The 19,885-nt window shown below is 34.0% G+C and overlaps 1 protein-coding gene across 1 annotated transcript in view; it reads left to right on the plus strand.

Annotated features, from left to right (window-relative positions):
- The window catches only part of LOC129242139 (mucin-2-like), a 162,299-nt gene that overhangs the window by 13,840 nt on the left and 128,574 nt on the right, over nucleotides 1-19,885 (plus strand). Inside the window, exon 2 of the mRNA XM_054878700.1 lies at nucleotides 6,181-6,445. The gene's annotated coding sequence lies outside the window, so the exon portion shown is untranslated. The remainder of the gene's footprint in view (nucleotides 1-6,180; nucleotides 6,446-19,885) is intronic.

The raw sequence follows: 19,885 nt of genomic DNA on the forward strand, positions 1-19,885 counted from the left end.
TGAAAAAAGTTTTACAACTGAAGTAAAACTTTCGAGGAATAATTAAATAAATTTAAAAAAAACAATGTTGGGTTGTTCGGAAAGTAATTTCGTTTTTCCCGACAGAGGATTTAATTGTATTTTTTCACAGCTAACTTCACACTTAAGTCGCATTGTCATTATATGCTTTGACAGCTGATATATGTAGCATGGCTTGTGCGTGAATAAGTTCAATTGATTTTACGCAGTGGCTTTTGGTCGCTGCCCTTTTAAAATGGGGATCAATAAGCAGTATTTTCGTCATATTTTACTTTTTTGCTATAAAAAGGGTAAAAATGCTGTTCAAGCCAGAAATAAATGAGCCGATGTGTTTGGAGGAGAAGTGTTGACAACACGCCAGTGCCAGAACTGATTTGCAAAATTTCGATCCGGCAATTTTGATGTTGAAGATGTACCACGTTCTGGAAGGCCAGTTGAAGCTGATAAAGGCGCGACAAAGGCATTAGTTGATGCAAACCGAATAGCAACACGTGAGATCGGTGAGAGGTTAAATTTATCGAATTCAACTGTTTATGAGCACCTGAAAGGCCTGGGTTTAAGATCGTCTTTAATTTTCACCACAAGAAAACGAAATTACCTTCCGAACAACCTAATAGTATAAATTAAAATAAATTAATTAATTAAAAATAAATTATGTTAATTAAATGTAAAAAAGGTAAAAATTAAAAAAAAATTAAAAATAACTAACAATTTGTTTTGTTAATTACCTTTTTTTTAGTTTAAAAAAGCTAACAATTAAAGGAAATAACTAACCATTTATTTTCTTAATTATTTTTCCTTACTTTTTGCTATGAAATGTACATAATCAAGGAATTTAACTTACAAAAAAAAGGGGGGAAAAATGCAACCCAATTTGGCTTCAGAATCGGGGTGTTCATATGATCTTTGATGGTTTACGAAATGAGCGTAGCCAAGTTAGGCCCCATAAGAAATAACCGGTTCTGTATCTAAGAATACACAACTTGGACAACGGTTTTTTGGAATTATTTGTACTAATATTGTGATTGGGAAAACTATTATCAAATTTCTGGAATATTAAGCCGCTAAAAACATGCGTTGGGTTAAAAAAGAAAAATGCGACTTCACCCATACCGAGACAACTTTGCTTATTTTCAACAATTTCTACATACAATATTTTTCAAGAATCATCTTTTCCCCTTTATTTCTTCGCACATTACAGTTTTGCCACCGCTTTTAGCAAGTGGCAGCCACTTGCTGCAAGTAACTGTAAATTTATGTAGGTACAACGTTGTCAGGTCAGTTGTTGTCGTTGTTGTTTGCATTGCTTTTTTACTGTTGCCAGCATGCGCTGTGCCCAATTGAGCGGAGAGTGCGTCGCGTGCACCACGATCGTGGACCAGCAGCATCCACGGGTATAAAAAGTGGGTACTGCGTGTTGTTGTTGGCTTTGGCGTGCAATTCTTATTTTTCTTACGTTTTTGTTTATCTTGCATATGTTTTTTTTTTCGTTTTGTCTCTCATCAACACGGCTGTGTTTCTCATTTTATTGCGCCAGTATGCCATCAATGTTGCCGTTGCGTCCAGCGTGTGTGCTACCCTCGCACGCTTCGTGTCACACATTTACCGTTCGATCAAGTTCATTGTGCGTTGACAAAATCGCCAATTTACTTGTTTCTATTCTTTTTTTTGTTTTTGCTCACCACCTCTACACTTCATCACCCCATACAAATGCGCGCTGTGCTCACTGATTGGCCGCACAGTTGTTGTTGCCGACTTTCACAAGCCACACAACACTCACTGTAGTAAGTTATAGTGAGTGCACTTGCCACATATTGGAATTTGCAACACATGTGTGCATATATGTATGTAGCAAAACATGTCCATACGTTCACGGTGCACTCGAATTTGCAATGTTGTTGGAATCGGCTTCGTGAGTGTAAACAAAAACGTATAAATAAAATAAATGTGGCGTGCAGTGTATTCGTGTAGACTATGAACAAATCGCTATAAATACATATCTGTCTGTATGTGTATATGTATTCATGTGCTCGTGTGTAGTTGTATGTGTGTATGTGTGTTTGGAATACATATACATATGTGCCACATTAGTTAACGTTGAATGCAACACATCGTTGATGTTGCGGCTGTCGGATGATTTCAGATTTCTTATGATACTTTTTCTATTGTTTTTTTAATTTTTATACTTAAGAAATATAATAAAATTATTGATTTAATGTGATAACTTGCAGCGAAAAATGCTGCTTATGTGCATTTCCTTATTTGATACAAATAAAATATTAGCAAAATGGGTTCGCTTAGTTAAAAAGTTAAAAATTTATTATTATTTTGTTAATAACATTTGTTTTGTATTCTTGTTCGAAATTCACACTAGCAATAATTAGGGCTAGTAGCTGGCTACAAATACTTGCCAACTCATACAAGTGATATTCAAACCTTGCAAAAATCCTGTTTAAGAGTTATACAACAGTTAATAGCTTTTTCCTACATATTTTGTTCAGGGCTTAAGTTAATTAGAAATTTTCACTTAAAAATTGAATGGTTTCGTTATTAAAGACACTTTTTTATTAAAGCTGTACAAAACATTATCTAAATTATAGCATTTCTTGAATTATTAATATTTAATTAACACCAGGTGGCAAACCTGTTCAAAAAAATGTTGACTAAAGTTACGTAGAATATGAATTTTCACATGCTAATTCATTTTTAAATGAAATAATAACGATTTTAAAGTATATTACGCAATAATAACTATCGAGATTACTACTTTGTGCTTCAACTTTCGATGTAAAAAGAAAAAATTTAATTAATAATCGGGTGACATCTCTATCAAAAGTAATGAATTAAAATTGCTTGAAACATTATCTTAACTGCCATATTTGATTTAAAAATTATTCTTATTTAATTAAAACTAGGTAGCAACCCTGTTTAAAAAAATTCATAGTAAAATCGTATAAAACATATATTTTCAACTCATAGCTAAATTTTGGTAGGCTTTTTAATTTCTTAATAAAATATGTGGTAACCCTGTTAAAATGTTTCCTGCGATAAACCATCGAGATATTATTTTTCGGTTGCTTAAAAATATTGTTAGATTTCACTTGAACTTTTAAAATAATAAATAAAACTAAATTTGAAAATTAAAATCAGGTGACAGCCCTATTATGAAAAATTTGGGATTATTTCAACTTTTCAAATAATAATTTAAATAAAATTTTGAAATAAAAATCAGTTAAAAACCCAATTGTGATAAATTTGGTTTATTGCAACTTTTCAAGTAAAAATAAAAATAAAAATAAAAAAAAATAAATTAAAATTAAATAAAATAAAATAAAATAAAATAAAAAATAAAATAAAATAATTTAAATTAAAAATTAGGTGCCAATCGTATTAAAAAACAAAAATTGAAAAATATTGTACAAAACATAGGCTATGACGCCTATTTTATTTAATTTTTATTTTTCAATAAAATAGGTAAGTGTTAAGCTTATGGAATTATTCTCAGCGATTGGAATTACCGCATTTTAGTGCCTTTCTTTTATTACCTACGCATTTGTTCTTATATAAAAATAAATTGTAATAAATAAGTGATTTAATGAAAGTTTAATATTCAAATTTAGTTATTCAAAAATATTTCTGAATTAATTTCTTCTATCAATTAAATTTAAACTTCTTAAACTTTATTAAATTCAAACCCATACAGTGATATTTATAATTTAAAAAAGTATAAGAATATTATTATTATAAACAAATATTTTTATATTATTTTTATATTATATATAAATTCTAAAAGTAAACTTAAAGTTAAAGTACTAGCAGCTTGAGGCCATCGACCTTCCTCAATAATTTCTCAAGTGACGTCATTTACTTGTAGAAAAACATAGAGAGTAAAACATTGTCTAAGTGCAAAATTTCAACGAAGAGATTCCTGAAAGGGCACCGGAGTTATCTTTGTATGCTGATCCTTTTAAAGCCTTACATTAGGGGTGCGTACGTCATGTAGATCACCTTCAATAACCGCGAAAATCTACTTGAAAAACATGCCAACAGAGTGATTGGGTGCGATTTCTGCACATGAGAAATACCTAGCGTTGCAGTCATTGGAATGGCTACTCATTTCCCTACACACAATTTTAAAATGAAAATACTTTCGTCATGGCCTGTGTCTAGTTCATGCCTAATTACGCACTTGCTAGCACCAACTATCCGGGTTTCGCAAATTAACCCGGAACTTAGTGGACATTTTTTCAAGCACACATTTCTCAAAGCAAAACAAATTCATATTCTATTAAAATGCCGGCCGGTCAGCGGCAGATATTTTGTCGCAAGTCTATTTTTAAATGCCTTTCAAATGTGTTCCTATTTCGGTCGAATGCCATTTGCCAGCCGCCGGTAATTGCAAGTCAAAATCGTTGCTCCTAAACGTGCAAATACCTGCGACGCGGTCGTTGCACGCTGGGCGGCCAATTTACAATCTACAATCACCAAACACAGATTGCCGATTGCCGATCGCCAATCACCAATCGCCAATCGCCAATCGCCAGTCGCAATTTGTAAGTTGCTAACAACCATTAATAGCGTCTCTTCAGCTATTCACTGGCCTGCAATTACACGCAGCTGAGGTCGTTGCAATTGTTGCAGTGCCTTCGCATTGTTGCTTGTTTGCATGCAACAAAAAGTAAGCGTGCGGGTAAATTCGAAGGCGCAAAAGTGCGTAATTAATTTGATAATAAAATATGAAGATTTTACCACGGTGGTGTTAAAAATTAGTAGAGGTACAGTTGGTGTGTGGGAAACAGAAAAAAAGTGATAAAAACGGCTTACCTAATATTTTTCAATTTTTTCATAATTTTTGCTGAACAACTCAATTACGTGTAAACATATTTAAGCACTTTATTTAACTTATGAAATCATTTATCATTTTTGGCGTGCTAACTTATTTTTCATTTCCGTCTATTTATTTTTTAATATTTTCACTTTAAATACTTATTTAATATAACACTTTTGCAGTTTACTTTTCCTACGCTAATTGGTTTTTATGCGCTAATTAATGGAGAGTTGTGAAAGTGAAAATTGCAAACATTTTTATGGTCAATTGTGCATGCAAATTTTTTTTTGTAATTTTAATATTGACTATAAATGGGTGCATAAAATATAATACTGATAATTGAGTTTATGTTCTTTTTGCGTTTGTTTTTAACGGCATACTCGTATAAGAGCTAATTGCGTATTTGAAGAGGATTTAGAAAGGAAAGCTTCAGCGCTCACAGTGCAAGACTTTCTGGCATAAGGAGTTCAACGTATGCTTTTATATTATGAACAACAAATAAATTACTTGAAATAAATATGAATTTATTGAGAATTAATTGTTCATATGAAAATCTAAAATTAAGCGAATTTTTTCTAAGCAAATTTAATGTATACATATAAAATAAATATTGGACTACAACTGCAGTTTTGATAAAAAATATTTAGTCTAACTCTTGGTTATAAACCTTTTTTTTCTGCTTCTTTAGATATTATTACTTGAAAATCTCGAAAATTAATCGAGTAGTTTAGTTAAACCTTTCAGGTTGCCTTTAGAGTGCTAAGAGCACTTAAAATAATTTGATATACAAAAAGTTGTAAATAAAACAATAGCTGCAGGGTGTAGAAAAAAAATGTAAACTGCATTTTGAAGATAATTTAATACAGAAGTTGTCTGAGAAGCTCAGCAAAGTGTTAGATAAAAATTGTATCAATAACAAAAAATAAAATTAAAAAAACCGAAAAATTAGCAAAACAAAGTAGCCGGAAATACTACGGTGAAATTGAAAGTTATACACCTAATTAAACTGCAGCAGCAGCAGCGGTGGTAGCAAAAAAATAAAAAACAAAAAAAAAAAACAAAAAAAAAAAAACGAACGCAATGTGAGAAAGTAAACAAGCAGGGGAATAAGAAAACCACAAAGTGCATGAAACACAAGTTCAGTTACAGTTCAGTGAGTGACGGGAAATCGAGTGGGGAAAAGTGTTTTTGCAGCAGCCGAATGTGAAAAATTATATCGCACATATTTGTCTATACATATGTATATGTACATATATATGTGTATGTATGCATACAAATATATATAAAAAAAATTATAGTATTTAAAAAAAATTATAATAATAAAAAAAAATTAGTTGTAGAAAACAAAACAACAAAGGCGAGCTTTAAGTTTGAATTTTAAAATCAAAATAAGAAGTGCAGAAAAGTTAAGAAATCAAGAAGAATTAAAGGAATTAAAATAAAGAAAATAAAAGTGCTGATTGAAAAAAGTGAAATTACAGCAAATTGCCAACAGAGTTGCATCAAACTTTTGCGGTGCATTTACAGGCTGAACGAACGCTTGACGAGTGCAGTAACAAATCGTTAAGGGTGGAGAGCAGATACCTTCAAAAGGAAGTGGTAAGTGGTTATATTTTAATTATAACTTGAAAAAGTGCTTATTTTATACAAAAAAAATTTAAGATCTCTTCAAATAACAAAAGAACTTGAATCTACAGCAAAACCCACCTAGGTGTTTCACATAAAAATTTCAATGCTTCCAGTCACATGAGGGATTGGGTATTCATCTCGCACAAATACTTCTATGACTTAAAAAGATATATTGAAAAACTATATTAAAAAATCAAAAACTAAATGAAATAAAAAGAATCTTCAGGCGCTTAATATTCAAGTGTTCCGTGGTTTTTATTTTGTTGCTAAAACGAGACAAAGATGTTAGAGTTTTTCCTCACAAAACCAGAACGGCTTAGGAGGCGTTGCTGAAGTTTTTCTACTTTATTATACTCAAATATGACCACTAAGGACCAATAGGTCTATGTGATGGCTTTCAATCGCCAGGTCTATACTTAAAATAGTTACAGCAACAAATACTCGAAATTATTTGAAGCCCCACGGCATGGATTCATACTAAATTTTAACCACTTAACACATGGCCGCCCGGTAATATTTTGCTGAAGTTTACTAGAAGACCGGTGATTTTAGACCTGAAAATTACTTTGGGAGACGTCTAATAAAACTTCGAAAACTTTTTGAAATCAAATATATATTTGAAGAAATATTTTTTTTTATTTAGTCAGAGTAAGTCTAATAGACGAGATTTCTCGTTCCCGGTCACATACAAATGTTTAATGAAAACGAGTAATCTCGCTCCCGGGCACCAAGACGAAGTTTCTCGCTTCCGGTCACCTACAAATGTTAAATGAAAACGAGAAATCTTGCTCCCGGGCGTCAATGTGTTAAGATCCCTGTCATTATTGAGAGTTACACATCTGTTAACCTGAGAAGCATCTTCATCTGCCCTTGATCTACGTATCTCAAGGAGTTTGCACAGCAATTTATAAAATAATCGCTTTCTGATGGGTCAATCGTAAAAAGCGACACATTTTTCCCATCTCTCAGGCAAATTGGCCGTCTTTGGCCGGAAACCAATCATCGAGCCATTTTTTGGCATCTTCATGAGAATTGAAGCGCTGCTCGGAAAGTGCGTGGCCCATCGATGCAAACAAATGATAATCGGAAGGCGCCAAGTCTGGTGAGTAAGCCGCATGCACCAGCGGTTCCCAATCGTACGTCTCCACCAACTCCCGGGTCGCTCTTGTTCGATGTGGCGGTGCATTGTCATCAAGACAAATTACTTTGTGACGTCGATCGACATATTCTGGGCGTTTTCGGTATACAGCGCTATTCAGATCGGCCAATTGTCGTTGGTAGCGTGCAACGTCAACTGTTTCACCTGTTTGGCCGTTGTTTTTGGCTTGTGGCCGGGCGGACCATACGATCGTTTACGCTTGGGATTGGAGAAATACACCCATTTTTCATCACCCGTAACGATTCGATGCAAAAAATACTTCCTTTTGAACCGGGAGAGCAGCATTTCACAAGTGGTTTTTCGATGTCCGCAAATCGTAGTTTGAAGGCACGAAATTCGAAATTTTTAAGAGCGACAAAAATGCGTTGTTGTATAAAACGTAACAAACAATGAACTGAATATTGTTGATAGATGACGGACGAAAAAACAAGACTTTTGGGAAGGTTTAAAAATACTCCTAGCGAGATCTATGTACTAATAGCTCAAAGTCTCATTTCATAGGTATGCACTTGGTATATGACGTTAATTAATGACAGCTATTTTTATTTATTTTTGAGATCTTTTTTCGTGGCGAAATAAACGTTATATACACGCTATATTTATTTATCGTACTATCGATTCGTATCCCCACGATTTTTGCTCATATACGAAAATAATGTGATTTTTAATTTTTCTCGAAAAATATTTATTTATTCATCAATTTCTATTTTATTTCCTTCGAAGTAGTCCCCCTCAGATATAATACACTTATGCTAGCGTTTTTTCCAATCCTCGAAGCAGTTCTGATACGCACTTTTTGGTATGTCCTTAAACTTTCTCAGCGATTCGGTTTTTATCTGCTCAATCGTCGCAAAACGTCATCCTTTCATGGATCTTCTCAATCTTGGGAACAGGAAAAAGTAGCAGGCAGTCAAATCTGGTGAATACGGTGGCTGAGGCTCGATAACGCTGTTATTTTTAGCCAAATAATCTCTCACAAGCAAAGATGAATGAGCAGCTGCATTATCATAATGAAAAAACCATGAATTTTTTTCCACAGTTAGGCGTTTTTTTCGTATTGCTTCACGCAAACGGCGCATAACTTCCAGGCTGTACTCCCTATTTACCGTACGACCTTGTAGTGAGAGCTCCTGATGCACTACGCCATAGTAATCGGGGAAAAGAGTGAGCAAAATCTTGTCATTTAATCGAACTTGGCGTGTTTTTTTTGGTGTTGGTTCTCCTGAACTCCCTCATTGGGACGACTGGGCTTTAGTTTCGTTGTCATAACAATATACCCATGATTCGTCGCCAGTTATTATCCTTCTAAGCAAATCTGGATCATCGTTGATGCGACGCTGCTCATGCGACGCTGCTTTTGGTCAAAATTCAGCAATTTTGGAACGAACTTCGCTGCCACACGCTTCATGTCCAAAATTTCCGAAAAGATTGCATGGCATGAGCCAATCGATATGCCGACATCCTCAGCAACTTCTCTAATTGTGATTCGGCGATTCTCCTTAACAATTTTTTTCACTTTCTCAACATTTTCGTCGGTTGTTGATGTGCTGGGGTGTCCAGAGTGAGCGTCGTCATTGACATCTTCGTGGTCTTCTGTGAAAAGCTTGTACCACTTGGAAATATTTTTTGCACTCAGAGAACTCTCACGGTATGCCACTGACAATATTTCAAGTGTTTTTGGTACTTAATTTCATTTATTACACAAAATTCGATGCAACTTCTTTGATCCATTTTTTTCGATAACAGAAAATCGCCGAACACGCAAAACACTTGTCTTATTTATGCCTCTCACAAACAAACTAAAGATGCTGTGTTGAACATATCTTCGAGGCGAGTGTAACAACATAAAAAAAATAATTATTATTTATTATTATTTTTATTTTTGAATACACCTCGTACTTAGCGTGTAGCCCTTGTAAAATTAGAAACTAATCAGTATTTTTTTATAAAAATATAGTTCATATAAGAACAAACTTCAATCTTCAAACTTTGTATAAAAAATTACCACATTTCATCAAAACACTCAACTTTTTAATCAGAATTTCTAAAATTTTATTGGGTATGCAGTTTGGATCCCATTCAATTTTAGTATAACAAAGTGCATGTTTGAAGTGGCTAAAAAATATAGTTGATTTTTGACAATTTTTTTTACGCGAGGTATCACGTCTACCTTCCTTTACAAAGTACGAGTACATGTTCGAATTTTTTATAGAGAAAAAAAAGCACAGCTTCATCAAAAAAAAAAAAAAAAATAAAGGTAGAGTAACGCATTAATAGCGATTTGCGCTAGCATTTTTTGCTTTAGGAGATGTGATAAAGCCAGCTAAGGTTTAGTAAACTAAAATCTATTAGCCCTACTACAAGTTCACAGTGGCTATCTGAAAGTAAATTATTTTGCATGCCTTATAAATATTCTTTATATTTTCATCACTTATTCTTCTGAAACATTCTACTTAGATGCTAACCTTGACCACCCCCACCTTGTGCTCATGTTTCGCTAATATGTATTACCAGTTTGTGACTTCACCTTTTTCGTCTTGAAAAATAAGTAAATAGGGTAAATAATGCTGCATTGTTCCATTTTAAAAGCAGCAGCAACCTTCTTTGTTGTTTTTTCTACAATACAATACAAAAGCTGCTAATTTTTCACCGCATTCCTAACTGGTTTGTAGCATCTATAATAATTAAAACATTTTCTAATGATTTTGAGCACTAACGTTGTTCCGCAGATGACGCTATAAGCGATGAATCAGAAGTGGTTGTAGACACTTAGCTAAATGATGAAAAATTACAATAAAGCAAATCGTTTGAACTACATAAATTCAGATTTCTGAGAAGAGCAAAGTTTTTGAGTTGCTTATATATTATGAGAAACTACGAAATTAAGGGCACCTAATTAAATTATACCTATAATGCATATAGTCGTAATTAAAAATCATATTAAATCTATTGGTGTGTCTACAGGCTATAAACAACTGATAGACTTCAATTTCATGGTCGTTAAGTCTATCCGGCATGTAGCAACATTTTTGCAGATATTTTTCAAAATTTTACTTGAGGTCCGTTTTGGTTCATATACAATATAGGCTTTAATTTAGAGAAGTGAAGGTATATTTTTTAAATCACATTTACGTTTCTATTCGATTAATATTTTTCAATCTTCGAAGGCGAAAATACACTCAGTGGTTTGCTATTGCCTGGCGAGTGGCAGTCGCTATTAGCAAAAGTTTTGCCATTATTTGACGTTGTTTGACCACCATCGGCATCGGGCAAGATTGACTTGAAATTTCGCAATAAAATTGCAATTGAATATAGTAAAGTAATAGTAAAATATAGTAAATTTTTGACTTAATATTGAATTCAAATACGAAATTCCAGATACTTATTGTATTTATTAAACTTTTCGACAGAGTAAAATAAGGTATTGCAATATCCGTCCAATATAAAGTAAAAAGAAATGAATTTCAAGGAGCTTGAAAATAACACTTTTTAGCAGTGTTTCCACCTAACTATAAATTTTAAATTAACTGCATTAGTACGTTAATATAAGTATTGATACCAAATGAGAGATATTTGAGGCTCTTGAAGTCAGAGATATTTTTAAAATAGAGTTTCCAACTATCTCAAAATTTAAAATTAAATAAAATTTATTATGAAGAAGCTTCCAATATTAAAAGCAAATATTTTGGAGAAGCTTGAATATACAAATTTTCTGAGTTGCTGAGGTTGCCACATAACTAAAAATTTACTACAATAATAAATTGAGCACGTTCATTAAAGAGTTTACTTATATACCAAACGAAATTTATTTGATACCCTTTATGCCAGAGATTTTCTTAATAGAGTTGCCAGCTATCGGAAAATTTAAAATGAGATAAAATATTTTTTGAAAAAACTTCCAATATAAAAAGAAAATATTTTGGACAACCTTGAGTACACAAATTTCTGAACAGGGTTGTCACCTGGCTAAAAAATTAAAATTAATTAATGGAGTACGTTGACTGAAGTGTTCATACCAAACGAAATGTATTTGAGACCGTTTAAGCCAGGGATATTTTTTAAATAGAAATAAAATATATTTTGAAGAAGCTTCCAATATAAAAAGAAAATTTATTGAAGAAGCTTGAATATGTACAAAAATTTTCTAAATAGGGTTGCCACCTGATTTAAAAATTTAAATTAAGTAATTGAGTACGTTAATTGAAGTGTTCACACCAGACGAAATGTATTTGATAGCCTTTAAACGAGAGATATTTTTAATTAGGTTGCCACCCATCTCAAAATTTAATAATAAAAAGAATTTTCAAGAAATTTTCAAGAAATTCAATACAAAAAGAATTTAATTGGAAGAAGCTTGAATAGAAATATTTTTTGTTTAGAGTTGCCCAACTACAAAATTTATGTTAATGGAGGTATTCATACAAAACGAAAGGCATTTAAGACTCAAAAACTAAAATGAGAAAAAAGTAAAAAAAAGAAACGAAGGTAATTAAATCTCTTTTAACCAGAAATGTTTTTGAATAGCTTTCCCTATGCCTTAAAAACTTAAATGAGATAAAATATTATATATTAGCTAAGTAAATTAAGTCAGTGGCATTAAAAGAAAATTTTTTGATAAAGCTTTCATCTGGACTAAGTTTTGAATAGGGTTGCCTACTATCGAAATAAATAATTTAACAAGCAAAATACAAGATATCAAAAAATAGGATACCAGGCAGTCTTCGACCGAAAGTTCCTTAGGAATACTTTAATGTAGAAAAAATTTCGCAAAGGGTGGCCAGTTTTTACTAAATATGCTTTTAGTTTAAAAAATGAAAGAAAAATATAAGACGCAGCTTTAGCGGTACCGGGTTAACACTTTTTTCAAATTCAAATGGAGCAAAGCACGCCAAGCCTACCAGCCTAAAAACATAATCTGATTATTATGACACTTGAAGGAGATGCTCTACTGTACAGTGTCATAAATTGTGCAAAATGGTTATGAAATATTGAATGGGTTACTGAGAAACTAGGGCGAAATGTTTTGACTTGTTTAAGGAAAATATTTTTATTTGAATTGAAAGTCGAATAATTATTAGGCTAAAGGAAAATTAAATACATGTTTTTTATATAATTTTTTCCTTACTGTTCGGCCAAAATTAAAAAACAAATTGTTAAGAAAATAATAGAAAATAGCTTCATAATAAATGGAAAAATCTTGATCACCTTTCAAAAGTGAACATTTTTCTATTGCCTTTTTAATATGAGAAATGCACTAGGAGGCTTGTCATTCTCTGCTGTTAGGCGACGCCTATTAGAAAATACCTTTTTATCTTTGCATATTGCATATCCTCAGTGGGCGTCGAACTCGCTAGTAACCGAAAGGTAATCACGCACAAATCCACTCAGCTGCGGTGGCCGCTAACATAAAATAGTAGATTTAAAAAAATACAAAAAGTACAAGACTAAGAAAATGAAAATAATTTATGCAAGCCCTTGGAAGTGGTAATGGCAAGGTCCGTACTGGCGCGAGTTAAGCCTCATAAAAAAATCTTGACTTTCACAACGTTAAACATTCATTAATGCTACTTATATAGCAAAATCAAAGCCAATAACAAAAATGCCAATTTTGCAAGGAAGTAAGTGCGAGAAAAACAGCAGCAGTACCCAGCAGTGCAGAACTTTTATTGTGCACACCAAAAAAAGGAAGCTAAAAATAAATATAAATATTTTGTTAAAAAACTTTAAAATATTCAAGGAAACAAGAATCAGTGAGTACTACAGGTGTGCAAAACATGAGGCCAATGCGAGCCAACAAGCGAATAAGTGAATAGAAAGCGACTTGTGGCTGTGTAAACAGACAGGCAGGCTACTACAGTGGTGGAGCAGCCGAGACAAATCACACTGGTCGCGTGACTATCTAATTGACACTCTGTCTGACTGGCGACTCGAACGTCTTGCCTCTTACGCCAGTTTGTTGTGCTTCGCATATCCGTCAGACAGTTTGACTCACTAACAATTAACTACGCGTACTTTGTTCGCCGCACTGTCTGTGTGTCTTCTTACATTCACTTTGTACACTAAACTCTTTTTTCAACGTTTTCTTTTTCCACTCCACTACTGCTATCCTGTTTACTTCCCGATAAAATTGCACTCACCAGTCAGCAGAACTATTCCCTAATTGTTGAATAGCAATTAAAGCAAATTAAAAGCTGCCACAGCCGCTTTCTCACACAGTTGCCATTCTTCACCACCGTTTCCAGCAAGGCATTCATCTACGAGTATGATTGGCAAGAGAATCGTGTAAATCTTCACACAATCTGCACGGGAATCCATTGTGATTGTTGGCTGCAGATTATGAGAATTTATAGTCGGTACAAAGTGTCCAATAGTTTGTTGACAAGAGGCATGCATGCACATAACAACTCGAACTTAGGGGGGCTCTACATAGAGAGAGGAAAAATGAGTGGAGAATTAATGATGATACTAAAAAGTTTAAGTAATTCAGAGTTTTAGAGTCCCGCAGCTGACTCATTAATTTCAATTTATAAAATTATTACCATTTTACTCATTATTAGTGTTTTTATGCACCCATTTCCATAGTACTTGAGAGGGCACAAATTATTCTTTACAAAGCATTTTTTTGTTTTACTGTGTTTCAGAATAGTCTATCGCCGTTTTGGGTGTTTGGCCGAGCTCCACCTTCTGTGTGCTTCTTTATGTTTTTGCACAATTCGAGGGACCTTCGGTTTTACGCCCTCTCTGAACGACAGGAGGGTTTTTATGTGGAGCTTTTTCATGACAGATGTTTCGGTGGTAGGGTTTCAATCCTGTGCACTTCTTACGCACCAACTCATTCGGCGACAGCGGCTGCCGTACTTCAGAATTCGTTCGGTATATTCAAGAAATCGTCAGGTTTACTTCAGAGGGCATGGAATATTCTTCAGCAGATTTCAATATTCTGATTTTTTTTAATATTTTGAAATATATTAGAAATATTTTGAAGTATATTTCAAACCATCGGAAAAACATTCGACGCTTTCTGAATCATATTTAATGGATTATGAATTACGATTTACTAGAGAACGATCGAGCATTGGCTTTTAAGGCCGAACAGTGAGTTGCAAGGTGAAAATTCTTACGATTCACGAAGATTATTTCTGCTCCCTGCTAATTTTCTATTTTTTCTTCTTTACACTTTTTATTCATTTTTTTAATCACCAATCAACCGAGAAAAATACTGTGTTTCGTGTCCCTAGCCTTTTCTTACCTATTGCATTACTGGGTTTCTCTATTCCGAATGCGAATTTACTTAGTTTGAATGTTGGTGCGAGGGAGATACTTTGAGCTTATTGCTGCCTTGCAGAAGGTCGGCCTGCTTCACACTTTTAGGGACCTGAAGTTTTTGTTATCTTTTTCTTTTCCTGGCCACCGATGTCTTGCTAAAACTGGTGCTATGTTGTGAACGCAAATTTACCCAGCTTCGACTACTTTTAAATGCCAAAGGTACTCGAATTTCTATTTTTACCAAGTGCCCCTGACAATCAATAAAAATATTCTGATGAGAAATTCTATTTGTGTTCTTCTCTGCTAATTCTTAGCTAAAATATCGCTCTACATACAGAGTCAATTTGTCATAAGAAATTTCGGGAAAATTTTCATAAGAAGAGATGTTTTTTTAGTTATGGCTAGTTTGAATGAAGCAATAAGTATTTAACAACAACAAGTCATGCAACACTTTTAGAACCCATTATCTACAAGTGCACTTTAAAATATCCCAGAATACTAACTCACCATCCGCCTTGGCTCAACACTGGGTGCTTGGTTGTTTTTTCGGCCAACTTACATAATTTTATGGCCTCATAAAAAAAATTATGTTGCAACAAGCACCAGGAAAAGAAAAACACATTAACTAGTTATTATGTGAGAGGCGACAACTGAAAGGAAAAAAAGTAACAACAACTAAAGAAGTTGCAGAAACCATCGAGCACTTAAAAATAGAGTGTGGAAAAGAGTTGCCACCAATGAGCAGACAAATAACTACTAAGCAGGCAATACTTAGTTAAGACGCACTGCTGGCTAGCAGCAGGGCAATGTAGAACATGTCTTAAAATGAAAGAAGAAGAAAATTGCTACCTAGATTACTAAAAGCCGTACTAACCACTTGTCGTAAAAAAAGCAATCAAGTTCACTGAACTTAAAAAGTGCTGACAAAAGATTTAGCGTCGAATGGGCAGTGAACCCAAAAAGAAAGATATCGAAGGTACAGGAAGTAAATAAAGTGATTGGCAATTTTACAGGGTATCAAATATATGGATCACTGAAGTGAATAAAAAATAAATAAATACCGTTAAAAGTTATATTATGTTATTAAGTCATTGCGCAAGAAAATAAAAATTTTTTTTCGTATATTTTTTTCGCGTAAAGGAAAATGTAAATAAAGTAAAGTGATTGGCAAATTTACAGGGTATCAAAAATATGGATCACTGAAATGAAAAAAAAAAAAATAATAATAAATACCATAAATAAACATTTTTTTCGTATTGCTAAAGCATTAACGTTGGACTACTCATTTAGATGTAAAAAAGATACCGTTAAAAATAACAAATATTTGCAAATTTAGAGAAATTCTTTTTTTCATTTTCTTTCTTTTTAAACATTTTTCTTAGTTCGTTTTTTTTTGTGCATGCTCGGCATAAATTTGGCAGTCGATTTTATACTAAATTCGCTATGTGCAGTTAACTTGAAATCTACTGATCCTTGATGTAGAAGACATTTTAAGAGGTTAACATCCTTAAGTTTTTAGTTAAACAATTAAAAATTAAAGTTAAATATAGAGGTATCAACCACTTCTTCAAGTAAAAAAAAAATACGGTTTCACTAAAATTAAATACATATTTGCGGCTATCTCCTTTTAAGTATTTTTTATATATTATATTTGCGCTGTTGCTGTTTACAACCTCTTCTCACCTCTCGACCAATTTATTGATGTCGTTCCGCCAAAAATCACCTGGTCTGGTGTCAAAGAAGTTCTTGAGCCATTCACGCGGTTTAGCTGGAGCTCCTTGTTGACTGTGGCATTCTTTTTGAGCATTTCCCAATGCAGCGTGCCCTCCCAGTCATACCAAACACATATCCTGAATTTCTTTGGATAAAGATCCGGCTTGACTTTCTTCGAATCCTGGAGCCATCCACTTTTTTCTTTGCTTCATATTGATATATAGGCCCCTTTTCTCAGCTCCCGCGTCGATTCGGTACAAAAAATGCTCTTTATGACCGCGTGTTGCTCAATGGCAGGCGAGATGCGGAGAAGCGATTTGAAGGCGGCTTTTTTTGGGTTTTTCGTTGACCTCGTGAAGCACCCAGGCTCCAAATTTTTCGGTAATTGAGAATCGATTCTTGATCGCAGTTCATTCAGAGTTTATTTCCACCAACTCATGACTGGTTTGGCTACCTTTCGCTTTCAGAAGTAATTTGAGACGTCGAATTCTGAAGGCCTTCCGCCTTTCTATGCGGGACGTGTCATCGACGTTAAAGTCGCCATTTTTGAACTTGGAAAAGTATTTCGGTGCTGTAGACTCGCCCATGCTTCGGCAGCTTTTTGATCTCGATGAAAAGCAAAGAGGAGAAGGTGTCGAAAATGTTTATTTTTCCCTCCTGGGTATTCCATTTCTAAGCCTCAAAACTAATAAAAGGATTAAATAACTCAAAAATACAATGAACAAAGTTTTGTAGAGCTGAAAAGGTTCTACCGAATGAATACTTACCCTTTGTCAAGCAGCCAATAAATCGTTGTGAAATAAAAGAAAATATAAAAACGCTATGAACTTATTCCCCAAGCCAAGTTTATGGTAATCATGAGGCATTGGACTGGAATGTTCAGCAAAGCAACTTTATTAATAACCGCAAAAGATTGAGAAATCTACGATGAAATTGTTCAATATATAATTTAGTGTTATGATTCTTAAATGTTTTCCATTATTTTTCAATTGATATAATTTATATATAAGGGTGGCGCAAAATTAATCAATTATGGAAAGATTTATAATATTTGCAAATATCGTCCTACGGCAATCATATTTGACACTTGTGAGCTAGACAGCTGCAGCATACAAACAGACAAGCAATGGAGCACGTAAGGTCAAAATAAAGATTTCCGTCATTCAAAATAATATTTTTTTTTAGTAAAAAGTTGAATGGTTAATTTTGCGCTACTCGATTAATTTTGTGCCACCCTTTATAATTGGTGCTTACACCGTTTTTGGGTGTTTGGCCTAGCTCCTCAAATTCATGGTGTATTCTTGATATATTTTCATAAATGCTATAATTTATGAAATTTTATTTCAAATGTGATTATTTGAATTGGTATAAATGCAATATTTTATTTGTGAAATTCTGTGAACGCCTACATTCGAAGTTTTGTTAGGCAAATTTTTTGGTTTGGCAAATAAAGAAGAAGAAGATACGTATGAGGCATATGCCTACATATGCATATAGGAATAGTATATATATTTTTTTCCTTGTTCACTCCTCTTTGACATGACTCAGTCTTGCAATGGTTTTTTTAATCTATTTTGATTTCTGGCAGGGTAGGTGATTAGCCTGCCGCTACCAGTACTAAATAGTGGGAATGCCCACCTGTCGTTGCTTAGGATCAACGCCTTCTTACTGCTTGGAGGGTCATCTGTGTTTCACATTTTTCTGCCAGATGGATCGCACAGCTGGTTCAGGACTTCGCTAAATTTAGTGTGTCTGCGCTATTACCCCGGTTGCCTGCTTCCTCTTGCCGGCGCCACTATTGCAATGCCCAACTGTGTGTTTTTCTTTGTTTTTGCTTGTTTAAGCAGTCACAACGGCAGTAATGCGCTGACTTTTGTGCGGGAGTAAGGATGGAAAGGATAGGTTTTTGGGGTTGAGGAATGAGTTTTTTTTTCGAAACAGGGGAAGTAGGTAAATTCGGAAAAGCCCAAGGGCCGTGCTTGAGGGGGGCCTTTATAAATGTATTATATATATTTTAGTAGCCGAAAACACATGTCAGCCACTTAATAAATATATACATTTTTTCCCAATATTTTCATTTAGCTTTTGTTACCTGCAACCCGATCGCAATTATATACTGGCCAATGCACGAAAAGTCGATTAAAATTCATTACCAAAAAAAATTTCACTCACCATTACACCACTACACACATACATACGCACCTATTCTATGCACCTAAATATCATTGCTCCCGTACTTGACGTCGTGTGTGTGCATGTAACTGTGCCACACAAATGCCTTCGCTAGAAAGTGCATTGTGGCGGCTCGAATTGATGAAAATCGATATAGAATTTATGTAATCAAGCCAATAGAATGTGAGACCAGTGACCCATTTTGAGTTCATGGTAAGACAGACAAGAGCTCACAGTGGCACCAACAACATTTATGTGCGCGCTGGCGAACAAGTACACACGCACACACAAATGCATACACATACAAATGCACCTGGCTAAACTAGTTTCGAAATGTTCAACTTAAACGCTTGACTAGTTGCAGGGGAAAAGTTGCAATTCCAACTGTTCTGTTCTCTTATTTTATGCCACGTTTGTGTCTATTAGCCAACTAACAAACAGCAGCACCCCACTATGGTTAACAGCCCTCTTTGCATGCAAGTTACGTTGCATTTTTTACGCTTTCAACATTGTCCACTCGCTCGTTGTCAGCTGGAATTAATTCTCAATGCACTTTATGTAGCCTACTAATAGACAGTTGGCCGGCCCAACAAAAGGAGGGACGGACGAAGGCACGGGCAGTCAGTCAAGTGATGAATGCTGTGGCTGGTGTGCTTGTACATATGTTTGTGTTTTTGCTTGTGCTGAGGTGCTATGATATGTATATCTACTCGGCAATCAAATGAGTCAGTAACTTACAATTGGCTGCATACATTAAAAGGCAGTAACAACAATAAAACTGGCAATTAGAAAACAGATTGAAACAATGCAAGTGAGTTTGAAACTAAATGCAAACGAGCAAAGAAAAAAAAACAAAAAAAAAAATAGAAAATAGAAAAAAATTAAAAAAAAAAATAGTGTGCCGTTGCATGCGTCGTTGCATAAATTTACATATTAACTACATTTTAACAGTTTTAAATGCGACAGTAGGTGGGAGGTGAGTGAATTGTGTTTGGATAACGTACACTGAGAGAAATTTTATCAGTTTTATAGAAAAGTTTAGAAAAAAATTTATATAATGAGAGAGAATCTGCATATTTCCTTGATTAGGTACCCCGCCA

The sequence above is a fragment of the Anastrepha obliqua genome, chromosome 3, assembly GCF_027943255.1.
Source record: "Anastrepha obliqua isolate idAnaObli1 chromosome 3, idAnaObli1_1.0, whole genome shotgun sequence".
Taxonomy (NCBI): Eukaryota; Metazoa; Arthropoda; class Insecta; order Diptera; family Tephritidae; genus Anastrepha; species Anastrepha obliqua.